We start from the raw sequence: 12,733 nt of genomic DNA on the forward strand, positions 1-12,733 counted from the left end.
CTAAGTTCTTTGCATATGTCCTTATTGTCGTCGTCGGTGTTGCTTTTATTGTGACTGTGTACGGTGTTTACATGCCTCGTTTGGTTTGCTATGCGTTATCCCAATACACTGTTATACTCTTATTTTCGTTCGAATGTATTCTCAAATGTCGCATGAGTCCTTGCTACTCAATATTGCACTGGAATTGTATATACATGCATCCATCTATTCGCACGCATATGACTCACTTCTGCGTTGAACGGAGCAATTCCATAGAAAACGTTTTCATAACAACCACTGCGAATCGCTTACACCAAAAAGGATATTTATAGACTTGTGAGCACACATGCTTCATACTTATGAAAGTCAGCATAATGCTGTTAAGCAACGTATATCCAGCTTCGAATGCAGTTACACGTACATGTGTGTATGTACATAGATATATGAGTAACGTGGTGTAGTATACTTGGGTGTCCTATAAACGACGTAAATAGTGGACATTTCAAATGCGGTATCGTTCCAAAAATATATGATACAGCATCAAATATGTGCCAACATATTCGTCAATACATATACCTATTAGGAAATATGTTAATATTAAATTAAAGGTACGCAGACTGTTATGTGGATTTAAGAGAAACAATTCTAAAGCCTTATAAAATATCTATAAGTGTATGTACTCTACTGTAAAAATACAGATTATGTTAATTTTAAATTTATTTAAATCTAAAAATTTAATTAATTAATTTTATATTTATATGAACCTAATTATTGTATTAACATAGTATAATAATTATTGAATACTCCAGTGTCATAAGCAAAGATGAAAGATGATCATTTTCTCTTAAAATCTGATCCAGTACGTCAAAATCTCGCTTAAACGAAAATCTAGTCTATCTAGTTTTTAAACAAGTTCACGAGAGATGAATAGAACCAATAATATATTAGATTAGATTCGATTTTTAAAATGGGTTTGGGAACTTGTCACCGCGTCACTGCATCCTTTGAGGATTATTGTGACATACCCACTTCAGTTCCATAGACGAGTAGCAATTAAGAATGCCAATATGTCCTTTGGACAGATGTTGCCTAATTCCATTATATTCGGATAGGCAGTGGATATATACATACATATGTATTCATAGCCTAATTTATTTTGTAATTTGTATTTCTTTAATCAAAATCCAGAGATAATTGATGTTCCTTGTCACTAAACTTGGTGAATTAAAAAACCGCATAGATTTCCAAACGACTTTATTTATAATTAGAATATAGAACTACTTTTAATGTTTTCTACCCATTAAGTAGAACTGAGAAGACATTATTTTTTTATCTAAATGACATTAATACTATCCTCACTGATCAATATATGTATATATAACTGTTTGGGGTATTGTGTTATAGCATATACATTATCTGACTCTGAATAAGATAAAGGTTATTGATAAATATTAAAATATCATTTGATTTTAGTTTCAAGAACTCGATTTGAGAAAGGCTAGAAGCATAAATTGCAGTCTCCTACTGATAATCCAAGGATATAAGTATGAATTTCAAATTTTTTTGGCATCAACATTATTTAGCGTCAAATATCCTTTCGGGATTTATCCAGAAGCAGAGTCTAAATAAACATATTTTTGAACCAAGTCAAAGTCAACGTGAGAGTATTGATCTATTGAATCGATTCACTTAAGAAAATTAAACAGTTTTACGTAGAATGTTCTCTTTTGTCTTTTAATTTTGTAATTGTTGGAGCCTTAAACCCGGTAGCTTTAAGAAATGTTATACCTATGACGTAAATCATTCAATGCCGAGGAATTTGTAATTTTTGAATAATTTAATAGCATTATGAATTTTGGTTTTTGTTGGTTTTTTAAACTACATATTTATAAATAATACATATAGATGATTTATAAAAGTCAATATATAAAAGGTGAGAGAATTAACTATTTGTAAATAAATGTAGATATTCGTATCTATTAAAGTTTTAATAAAGTTTGAAATTTAAGGATGCAGTTTGTCGTACCTTGTGGTAAGTAATGTGTTACTATATCTAATTAAAAAAATCATCCGATTAACGTTTAATGACAATTTCTCTGCTCTTAATACTTAGAAGATGTATTCATATTTTATATTATTTAAAAAATTGGCTATTGTTCTAGGAACAAAGAAATTTTGTTTTAAATATTTTATATCGTTTGTTTGCATAGATACAAAAAACACTCTAATACTAAATATGTATGTATGTATATTGTAGTTGCATAAATTTCCATATAATTTTACATTATTCCATAAAATATTACAATGTCAAAACTAATTCCTTTTAAGGTTAAACATAAGTTGTAAAAAGATACAGGATCAAAAATAAACTGAACTCTCGACTAAAAACATTGGCAAAATTATTTTCCCGCCAAAATTTTCAAACAAAACTGAAGACATAGAAACTACGGGTGTAAACAAAAATAAACAAAACAAAAACGGTTAAGGCAGAAAGGTTGCCTTGAAATGTACCAAAGTGAAGTAGGAAACTACAATACGAAGGAAGCATGATGCGATGGAAACGCATATGAGGAATCGATGCAGTACAACACAAATTTGAGGTACATAAAAGCACACAAATACGTATATTCCTGATCTGGCAATGAAAATCTTTCTGTGAGAGTTCATTTCTGTATATGCATTAACGACCGTAATTGTATTTGGCACCAAAAGGGTGCAAGGAAAGACTAGGCTTTCTGTGAGGACACATTTGAACGCAGTACGACGAGCACTAATTGCTGGAAGAACTGTACCTGAATTAAACTCTAAAAGTCCTTTAAGGGTTTGTGTGTATGTATTTTTTGTTGCAATTGCATTTACGGCATTTGTATCTTCCACTGTTGAAATCAGGACGTGAGTTTAGGCGCGTTACTGTTCCTGTTGTTGTTATTGCAATATTGCATTCATCTTCAATCCGGCATTTTAATAGTATTTTTGTGCATAAACAGGTATGTATGTATGTATATTATTTCGAAAATATATGTACATGTTAGACAGTTGTTATTTTGAGTCCTATATTTGCTTATTTTAACGTACAAAATTATTAATGCTTTGAATATAATAAAATATATATGATAAAAAATCTTTTCAATTGTTTTTTTATAATTATTAAAATTTAGCAAAGAAAAATTTAAATCGTTTAGTCCCTGTTTTTTATCTGTAAATTCGTCATGGTAAAATTATGTACACAACATTCTTCTACTACAGGATCTTGAAAAAAATATTAGGGGTTTTGCACACCATATTAGAAATTCCCCTGATGAAGACAAAAGCGAATTTGCCGAAATACGTATAGAAATATACAGAAAATTAAGGCTCGAAAAAAAGTTAATATTCTTAAAAAAATAAAGCCGACTTTAAAATAATTTCGACGTAACAACTCGAAAATTAAAAACAAAATTTTTAAACAGATGTTTAAGTATAAAATTATTTATTAATGTTAACGGTAATAGCAATATTTTTTTTTATGGAATCTATAAAATTCTAATCATAGTTAGAGACTGCTCCGGTAGCATTAAAATAAGGTCTAAATATCAAAAATTTTCATTCACAAAGTTTGCATTTGAAATTAATATAATATTAACTTTTAAGTTCTTATACTGTACGACTATGGGCCAATACACTTAAGCGGATCCTTAGGATGACCGGTATTAACTAACATAACATATTATAATATTTAAATTTTCATATATATGTATTTGTACATCTGGATATCTTGGAAAGTATTTTAATCATAGATCAAAAAGTTAAAGACAGCGAGTATAGCTAGTATAGGCAGTGTTAATATGCTACATTTATTTAATTTGTAATTTTAAAGTTAATATGTGAAACGAATAATGAATGATTCATATGATATAAAAAATAGTCACCTTTTGTAATATTTTTAATATGTTACTATGTGAATATCTATCTATACAATGAATAATAGAATAATATATATACAACCGAATTAACTTCCAGCAATAAGATAACTGCGACTATGAGTGCTCGTTTGTGCTGCTATTCGACCCTTACAGAGCAGAGGATTCCCTGCATTTTGAATGTAGATCAAAATGTCAGTTGTTGAGAACATCTTAACAACTAAAGAGGATAGAAGATCCCGGGTCATTTATATCTTCTTAGCTATATTTAAGGCCGCATAGTCAAAGAATGTGACTAGAATCTGCCTCCAAGTAGAGTCGACATCCTGTTAACTTAGACAGACATATCTTTTTAAGATGATAACGCAGACCATCAGCTCAATTCTACTAACCACTTCTCCAAATTATTTTGACCTCGTTATATACCAAATATATTCCACAATAAGGCTTCGGTGTACAAAATTGGTTGATCTAGTCTATGTGTGGTTGTTTGTGGACGCATTGCCATGGACTCCTATGTGAGCAGACGCCCAGCAACCCACCACCATGTTATTGCTTGCTAATTACTGTAGCATATCATTGAATTCCACTAAAATTCTCAAAGGAACTTCTAAAATTAACAAACTTACTACAATTTGAAGTCAATGATTGCTCGTTTAGATGATAGGTTATTGATTTATTATAATTATAAAATTATAAAGCAAATGTCAAAAACTTTAAATCTTTCAATACATTTACATAAAAATGTTGGAAATTGGTTTTTAAGTAATTTAGAAAACGACGCATGTGATAGACCAATGAGCAATAGAAGTAAGTTTGCTAAAGGACCTAAAGGTCATACCTAAATCAGCCTACATAAAACCTAGGGAGAATCGTATTAAACGCAAGCAAAGTTATACTGTACTCATTGCAGATTGTTGAAATTATTGGGTTATTTAATAATTCCAGCTAATTTTTTAATATAATTTTATAGTCTTAGAGATACCAATAAAATTTGAAAACTGCTAGAAATGTTATGCATATAAATGTATTTTACTGAACATTGAAGAATATATAAAATAAGTATGTTTAAAATTTATTCTTAAAAACGAAGTAAATATTTAAATTATTGCATATGTAATGAAAACATTTTTTATATTAATATTCAAAAAATATTCAACCGTCACTGCCTTTTTTGTATACGGTCTTTGTTATACGGTCTGTACAGCTACAGTCAATAGCTATAAAACTTTTACGATTAATATTTCACATGCACTGTAACGCAACATATGGCAATGAAATTAATAATTGTAAAACTGTGCAATTTTATAAATCATTTTTCACAATTAATTTTAATTAATTAATTTCTGTTAAATCACTATAGAAGACTAATAAATGGGAAAAGGGGTAGTTGATGATTGGTATATCTTGAGTACTATATTTTGCAGTACCTTTAATTTTGCTGTATTTGTAAAATACCTAATAAAATGTACAGATCATTGCAGTTTTTATGAAAACGTAAAATACATTCATACAACACACATAATTATTTATATGCAGATGAATTGAGAACCTGAGTTACTGATATATCGTAATTATCTCATTTTCTTAAAGATACATACATTAGTTTTAAACTTTTTTACTCAGCCCTTACATGCTTGTCGGCTACACTTACAATATAAAACTTTTGGAAAACATTTGTTTATTTTTCAATTTCAAAAAAGCACTAATTATTGAGTTCAAATATTAAATAAAAACCTTCGTCTCTCGTATAATGATATTCCATAAAGGTGTCATTAAATTAGTTCAAATAGTATATGATTAAATAAAGAAGAACCATATACATTTTTATTTTTATTTATAAATATGTAAGTTATAGATAGTCGCTGTATAATACGAAGGAATAAACACAAATATAATTTAATTAAATAATATATACATAAGTATATATTGCTAACAAAGTATTATGATTTAAATCGAACTATAATTTAAAAAGGCGAGTATTGATATAAGAGTTTGAATAGCACTGTATTTTCAAGTCACCAGTTGAATTTGTGCTTGTAAAACTGTGACAAGTTCAAATTGTTAATAGGCATATCCCTTTAAAAGGATATGCTTTTAATTATTGCTATATATAAAATATTTTTTACAGAATCAAGTTTGATTAAAAAACAAATACTTTTAGTTTTATAAAAATTATATTTAACTAAATATAATTAAATTATCAAAATCTATTAAAAACAATTGCAAATGGCTGTTCTGCAAATGTTTTTTGTTTTCGAAAATAAAAAATTCTTACAAATATATCCGTTATTATAATTATTTTAATTTAGTATTATATAAGTAATGATATTAAAACTAATATTAACATTGTACAGGGATTTTTAAATAGTATAAATTATCTCAAGTATTGTTTGTAATAAAATGTAATTACAAAAAACTATAAATAATTTAAGTTATAATAATTAAATTTTGTATATAAAATTTTATTAGTTCTCAAATGAAACTCAAGCAATTATATATTCATGCTTATAATTATTTCCACATATATAAACATTAGTTTTGACAAGGATATGAAATCTATTATGCACTATATTTATTATTTAATATATAAAATATGGCGGCTATCACTAAGAGGAAGAGTTATAATAAATTTATACCTTATTGGCAGAAATTTATAAATGGAAATACTACAAAAGCATCATTATATTCTAATAATGTTGTAATCAATGTTTTTATAAAATAATTTAATTACATTTTAACAATTAAAAAATCTATCAAATGGCTGTTTTGTTAGATTTTTTGAGCGGACTTTTGTATAATATATGTAAGTCACAATTAATTTTTGTTATCATACTTTGGTAAAAACAATTCAATTTAAACTTTTAACAACACATAAACTTTAACATGAAAACATGTAGAAATATGCTAAAAAGGCAGATAGATTAACTATAGATTTTTGGGAGTACAAGGTACTTTAGCAATTCACTTACGCTATATCTTAAACTAACCATTCACTAGCAAATGAGAACTTAAGCGGTTTAGAACTGCTGAGTATCATTGTGTAATTATTGTCCTCAGCAGCAAAATTTTCTAAGTCTAATTTACAAATTTTTGTTATTTTGGCATCGGAGCCACTAAAGCTGCAAGTACCAGCATTAGCATCAGTATCTGTTTCATTACAATTACAATTGCTTTTATAATTATTTTTACAATTAGAATTACATTTAAAATTACAACTACGATTACGAGTATTACAAAGACAAGTACCATGACTAATAGTATCATATTTATTAAGTTTATCATTAACATTGCTAAAATAACTAAAGCTATTCGTATTAGGTTCCTCAATAATATCATTACGATTCTGCTGCGGTTTCTTATTTGTAGTATAAATGTTTAAATTTGTGTAGTAGGCGTAGTAACCATTTAAATCTACAATGTTATTATATGTTGTTGGTGAATAATTATTGTATTCCAATAGTTTGTTGTTGCTTTTGTAGTTGGAATTCTGTTGTGAAGTGCTACTGCTATCAACGGAAGTTTTTGTTTGAGATTTTATGATTTGATCATGTCACACTGAAGTACCATAACCTGGCAACACTGACCCACAATTTATGTCTTCTGGCTTAAATGTCTCATGTAGGCGTCTACGAAGGCCGCCTTTGGACGCAAAAACAAATTTGTATATTATATACATCGGTATACATAGCACTGAAGAAGCTGTTACAGCCCAACCAACTTTAATACTCCACTCAGGATATTTGTACTCCTCACCCAGCATGTCCTCATAACCAAGGAAAGAAAATATGAAAATTGCCTATTGAGTTAAAAATGAGATACAAAATTTAAAATTCTTATTATAAAAATTATTCTTTTGGTATATAAAATAGCAAAACATGATTAAAGGTATTGAAAACATTGTTTGTTTAAAAAATCCAAATAAATAAAAAGGTTAGATTGTTTGTTAAAATTTAAATGACAATCCAAAAGACTTTATAAAAATATTTAAAAAGTGAATAGCTAAAATTTTATGCCATATTTATGCCTTATTGAAATCAAATATACCAAGTCTACAAAATAGACCAGATTCGTTGAAATAATCTTAAGATCTTGAAAAACACATATGATGTGTTTATATTTAGTTAATCCTATAGAGATACTCAACATAATATAAAAAGTATTGATCGGAATCCCAGTGAAGCTAGATTAAACATTTTAGAGATCGTTTATCTCCAACTGCTATACCGTCACAATCAAAGCTTTAATTTCGATTGAAAACGAAGATGTGTAAGATATGGTAGTTTCCACTGATCACGACGTCATAATCAATTATAACAAAGATTTATACTACTATTGACCACTTCCTCCAGTGGGGCATAGAGCTTTTACAATTCTTCTAAATCCAACTCTATTTTGTGCTTCTCTGTAGATGTCGTTTCATGTATATCGTGCTTTAGTTCAGTTTTGACTGTTCTTCTCCACTTTTTCGCTGGTGCACCAGGTCTTGTGGATTTGATTCAGCAGGCGTTCATTTGATATTCGATCTGGCCATATTTTCAGAATTCTACGTAGACACTTGTAGACAAACACTTGCATCTCTCTCTCTATATGTCTAAAGAGCTTCCATGTTTCACAGCCGTAGTACAAGATAGATTTTATATTTGTGTTGAAGATTCGGAGTTTTGTGTGCCTCTTGACTTGACCGAGCATCAACATCTTCATCAGCTAGAACGGAGGTATCACAATGCTTCCCATGTAGGTAAAAGAGTTTACACATTCAATATCATCTGTTGTAATTCATGAAGTCTGTGACTTAACAGCAACATTATCGGGAATTCTAGATCTTGTAGATACTCTAACAGTTCCCATTGGATACCCCTGGTATTTTTTAATGATCTGCTGAGGATATTATGTATCGTGAGATTGAAAAGCAATGGTGACAGTATACATCCTTGTCCCACACCTGTTTTGATGTCAAGAGATTCAGAGAGCTGGCTTTTGTGGATCACGCGACATTTAGTATTCTTTTACAGCTCCTTCAGAAGGTTTATAATTTTTTCTGACATCCCTCTTTTGGAGAGTGCTGCCCAAATGTATAGTCGGTTTAAGTTGTCAAATGCTTTTTTGACAGCATTGATTTATAAAAGTGAACTATTTCCAGTGGACACATCGAAACTATGTATGTATTTACAATCTTTGGACCACTAAGCAGTTTGATAAAAAAAAATAAAATATACTCTCTCACTAAAGTTTGAAGAATAAGCGTCAAAAGTTAACTTTATATATGTGATTTGAATATGACATAAATACTTCTATAGTGAAATGAAGCTACTATAGGGGAATGGATTTAATAAGGTATCTGGAATCAAAATTTCTCTGTATTACTTAGTAACATATAGTGTACTAATATGTTGAAACTAATGTTGTCATGTTTTTTTATAAAGTTATAAACTATTATAAACTATTTTATAATAATAATATAAAATGCCATTATATAAAAGATAACTTACCAATAAAAATACTGGGCTAATATATGTCCAGCATATTCGCTAAAATATTCCTGGCCTAGCGCCCAACATTTGTTCAACATCAGATGAAAAACGATCAACTCCGTAAAACCAAAAAACGCCAGCTGCTTCCACGAAAACCACAAAGAGTATAGCCAGGCCAGGACCGTAGACGTTGAGGAAGTTAACCAAAAACACACCACCCTAGAAATTAATTTAGGTTTTACTTCATAATACTAAAAAGTTTTATTTAAAGAGTTAACTATAAAATTGCTATCCCACAGGTACAAATTTGTATATTTTTTTTATATATTTATATTTTCTTTTAATATTAAGTATTAGTATTAATTTTTAATATTTTGAATATTACATTTCTTTATATATCTGTCATTTATACTACATGAGGAGAATGCAATAATCCCTCAAAAGTATCGCAACGAACCGTAGGTCTATGTAAGTCTAAAAAGTTTTTGTGTTGTTGATTGATGTTATAATAATAATAAATTACACATTTTTTATATATAGTATACACAGATATATTTTACTATATGTCTTTATATAGTAACAAACCAAATTTCAATATTTTTTATGTATTTATTGTTCAAAGCAATAATAAGTGTTTAAAGAGAAGTTTAGGGGACAATTAATTCAGTAAAGTCAGTTAGTAAGTTTAGTTTGTTAGCAATCTCTTAATCGTTAGTGATACCAGTTAGAGATATGTCTTATAGAATGTGGTCCTACAGAGGTTCACCTCAGTGGTTGAGGGGAATCCATTACCTTATTGGCCCGTTACCTTATCACTATTATGAGATATTCCTGCTCTTCTGTCAGGATCGTACCAAAACGTTTTATTAAAATAGAGTGAGAACATCCTTAATTGGCTACTCCAATCCAAAAACTGAGGTATAAGTTTAAATATCAGTAAAGTAATAGTCGTACTCCTTTTAGTACATACAATAGTTAAAATTGCAAAAATTATGAGTTCGATGCAAAGTTGTTGTGTTCTTAATATAAAGTGAAAACATTATAAATATAAAATTATAAGAAGAGTACGAGTATTATTCTGTCCATCAACTGATATGCCTTAAGACATCTTACATTTTTTATTCAAGTTAATTTAAATGAATAATTTTGTCTGCCCTACTATCAACACTAATACACAAAAACTTTTTAATAAATCTATATAGATCCAAATATACTTCTAAATAAGGTGCTGTTAAAAATGTGTATTTAATGGGTTGGTGTATTACCTTAACTACCGAACACCAAGAGTCGAAAGCAAACAAAATTATAATTTCTAATTTAATCAAAGAAAGTGATAACAAACATTGTGCTAATGCATTTCTATAGTGAAAAATGCTTCCAAGGTGCGTAGTGTAAACACATAACAAATCAGTAGCGACCACCGGACGTACCAGTTGCTTTAATGACCCATTGACAGTTGCTTGAGAGGTTTTCAAGCATGTCGGCAGTCAAGCAGAGCAAGTGCAAGAAATGAGTTTAATTTACGAGTGTGTAAATAAATGTTGGTAGGACAGCGGTCATATATCGAAATCTAGCGCATCTTCTTCCTTCACAAGTTGTGCCACATATACCGCTATGCCGCGAAGATATATTAGCTAAGAGATAAATGCTTTAAGATACTGAAGCTGCTGTAGTGATGGGAATGTGTTGAATGAATTTGCAAAATTTTGCTATTTGACTTGAACACAATCAGTTCGATGGAAATTTATGCGCTCATGAGTTAAACAGTAAACAATTCTTCCACAAAACCATAGCGTATGTACATAACAATCAAAGCAAGAACAATCCATACAAGAGGCTGCACATCAATTTAAACATGGAGTAGCTTTTAACATAATAGATGAAACAAACCTTGATGGCGCCATAATTGATGAAGTTTTAATATGCAGGATTGGAGTAACAACACTTTCTGTTTAATTTGGTGAAGTTCTATTTAGAAGCAATGATGCTGCGTTTATTAAAGGAGTTTTTGCACAAAATAGCAAAGAATTTTATTAGTGCATTACTTCTATATTCAGTACTTCACATACATATTGATTGTCGTATTTAATAGTGACTCTTAAATAAATTCAATAAATTGTTATAATAAAAATTTAAAAAAATTGAAATTAGTCGTTTATATTCTTCATGGTACATTAGGACGAATGACTTCCTCAGGGTCATCAAGATTGATCCCATCAAAAAATACATAAAGGATAGAGCCCTAAAATCATTTGCGAAATCTGACAGACTTACCAACACCGCAGATCTGAGGTCAATTATTGCTTAATCTGATGAAGTGATAAACAATAATCTAGTCAAGAGGCAAAGAGGGGTTTTGAAGAAACCTCGCAGTTAATAGAGAGTAAAAGTGCTCAGGTGCACTGACTCAACATAATAATAAATATAATATAAAAAAATTTATGTAAAAAATAAATTCTCCATGTTATCGTAATAATTAGTTATATTTTAATACGACTTTAATAGATTTTAATAATATAAAAAGTATATGTTTACTTACATATGTCATTGTTGGTAATGCACATAAATATATGCCAGCGAGCAGTAGTAGCACAAAGAGTTCACGCCTTCGACCAATGGCACGGGGGTATTCATCACATAAAGCAGTTATCATAGCTTCCAAACCACCAAAAGTGCTATCCAACCCCAGTGTTATTAACATTAAGAAGAATATTATGGACCAAAAAACTGAGCCACTCATTGTTGCTATAGCTTCTGGATATACGATAAATACTAATCCAGGTCCCTCCAAGCCGACCTGATCAATTGATGTTTTCTGCACATGAGCCATATAACTATAATTATTATGGATTTGTTAAAACCTTTCACAATATCCGAAGAGTATTCTTAACGCTTACCCTAATACTGAAAATATTACAAATCCTGCCAGAAAACTAGTTAAGCAGTTGATGCTACTCGTTATCACAGCATCACGATAGCAATTATTATTGAATTTATTGTAACTGGAGAGCGCAAGTAATGTACCAAATCCTGGCCCCAATGAGAAAAATATTTGCGAAGCAGCATCTATCCAGACCTGTAAAAGTTTATGTATTGGAATGAGAAAATCTTATTTAAAGTAAATTATTTTTAGTTAATATTTTTATTACACAATGGGTCAATAGGCCTTAGTGGACCTTCAGAAACGGTATTAATCTAATATTTTTAAGCACATTACAAAGAAAATTAAGTGTTACTTTAATTATCTACGATTGTTGCTTTCTTTTTTCTTCATATGTATAATATAAATTAGAAAATTTACATAAATAAAAGATTTGAAATTGTATCAATATTATATATTGCGTTTAATAATAATATCGTATCATTCTCACAGTATAAGTA

At 29.4% G+C, this 12,733-nt stretch overlaps 1 pseudogene; it reads right to left on the reverse strand.

Annotated features, from left to right (window-relative positions):
* Nucleotides 1-6,798: 6,798 nt before the first annotated feature.
* The window catches only part of LOC119674147, a 9,168-nt pseudogene continuing 3,233 nt past the window's right edge, over nt 6,799-12,733 (reverse strand).

The sequence above is a fragment of the Teleopsis dalmanni genome, chromosome 2 (assembly GCF_002237135.1).
Source record: "Teleopsis dalmanni isolate 2A chromosome 2, ASM223713v2, whole genome shotgun sequence".
NCBI classification, from domain to species: Eukaryota; Metazoa; Arthropoda; class Insecta; order Diptera; family Diopsidae; genus Teleopsis; species Teleopsis dalmanni.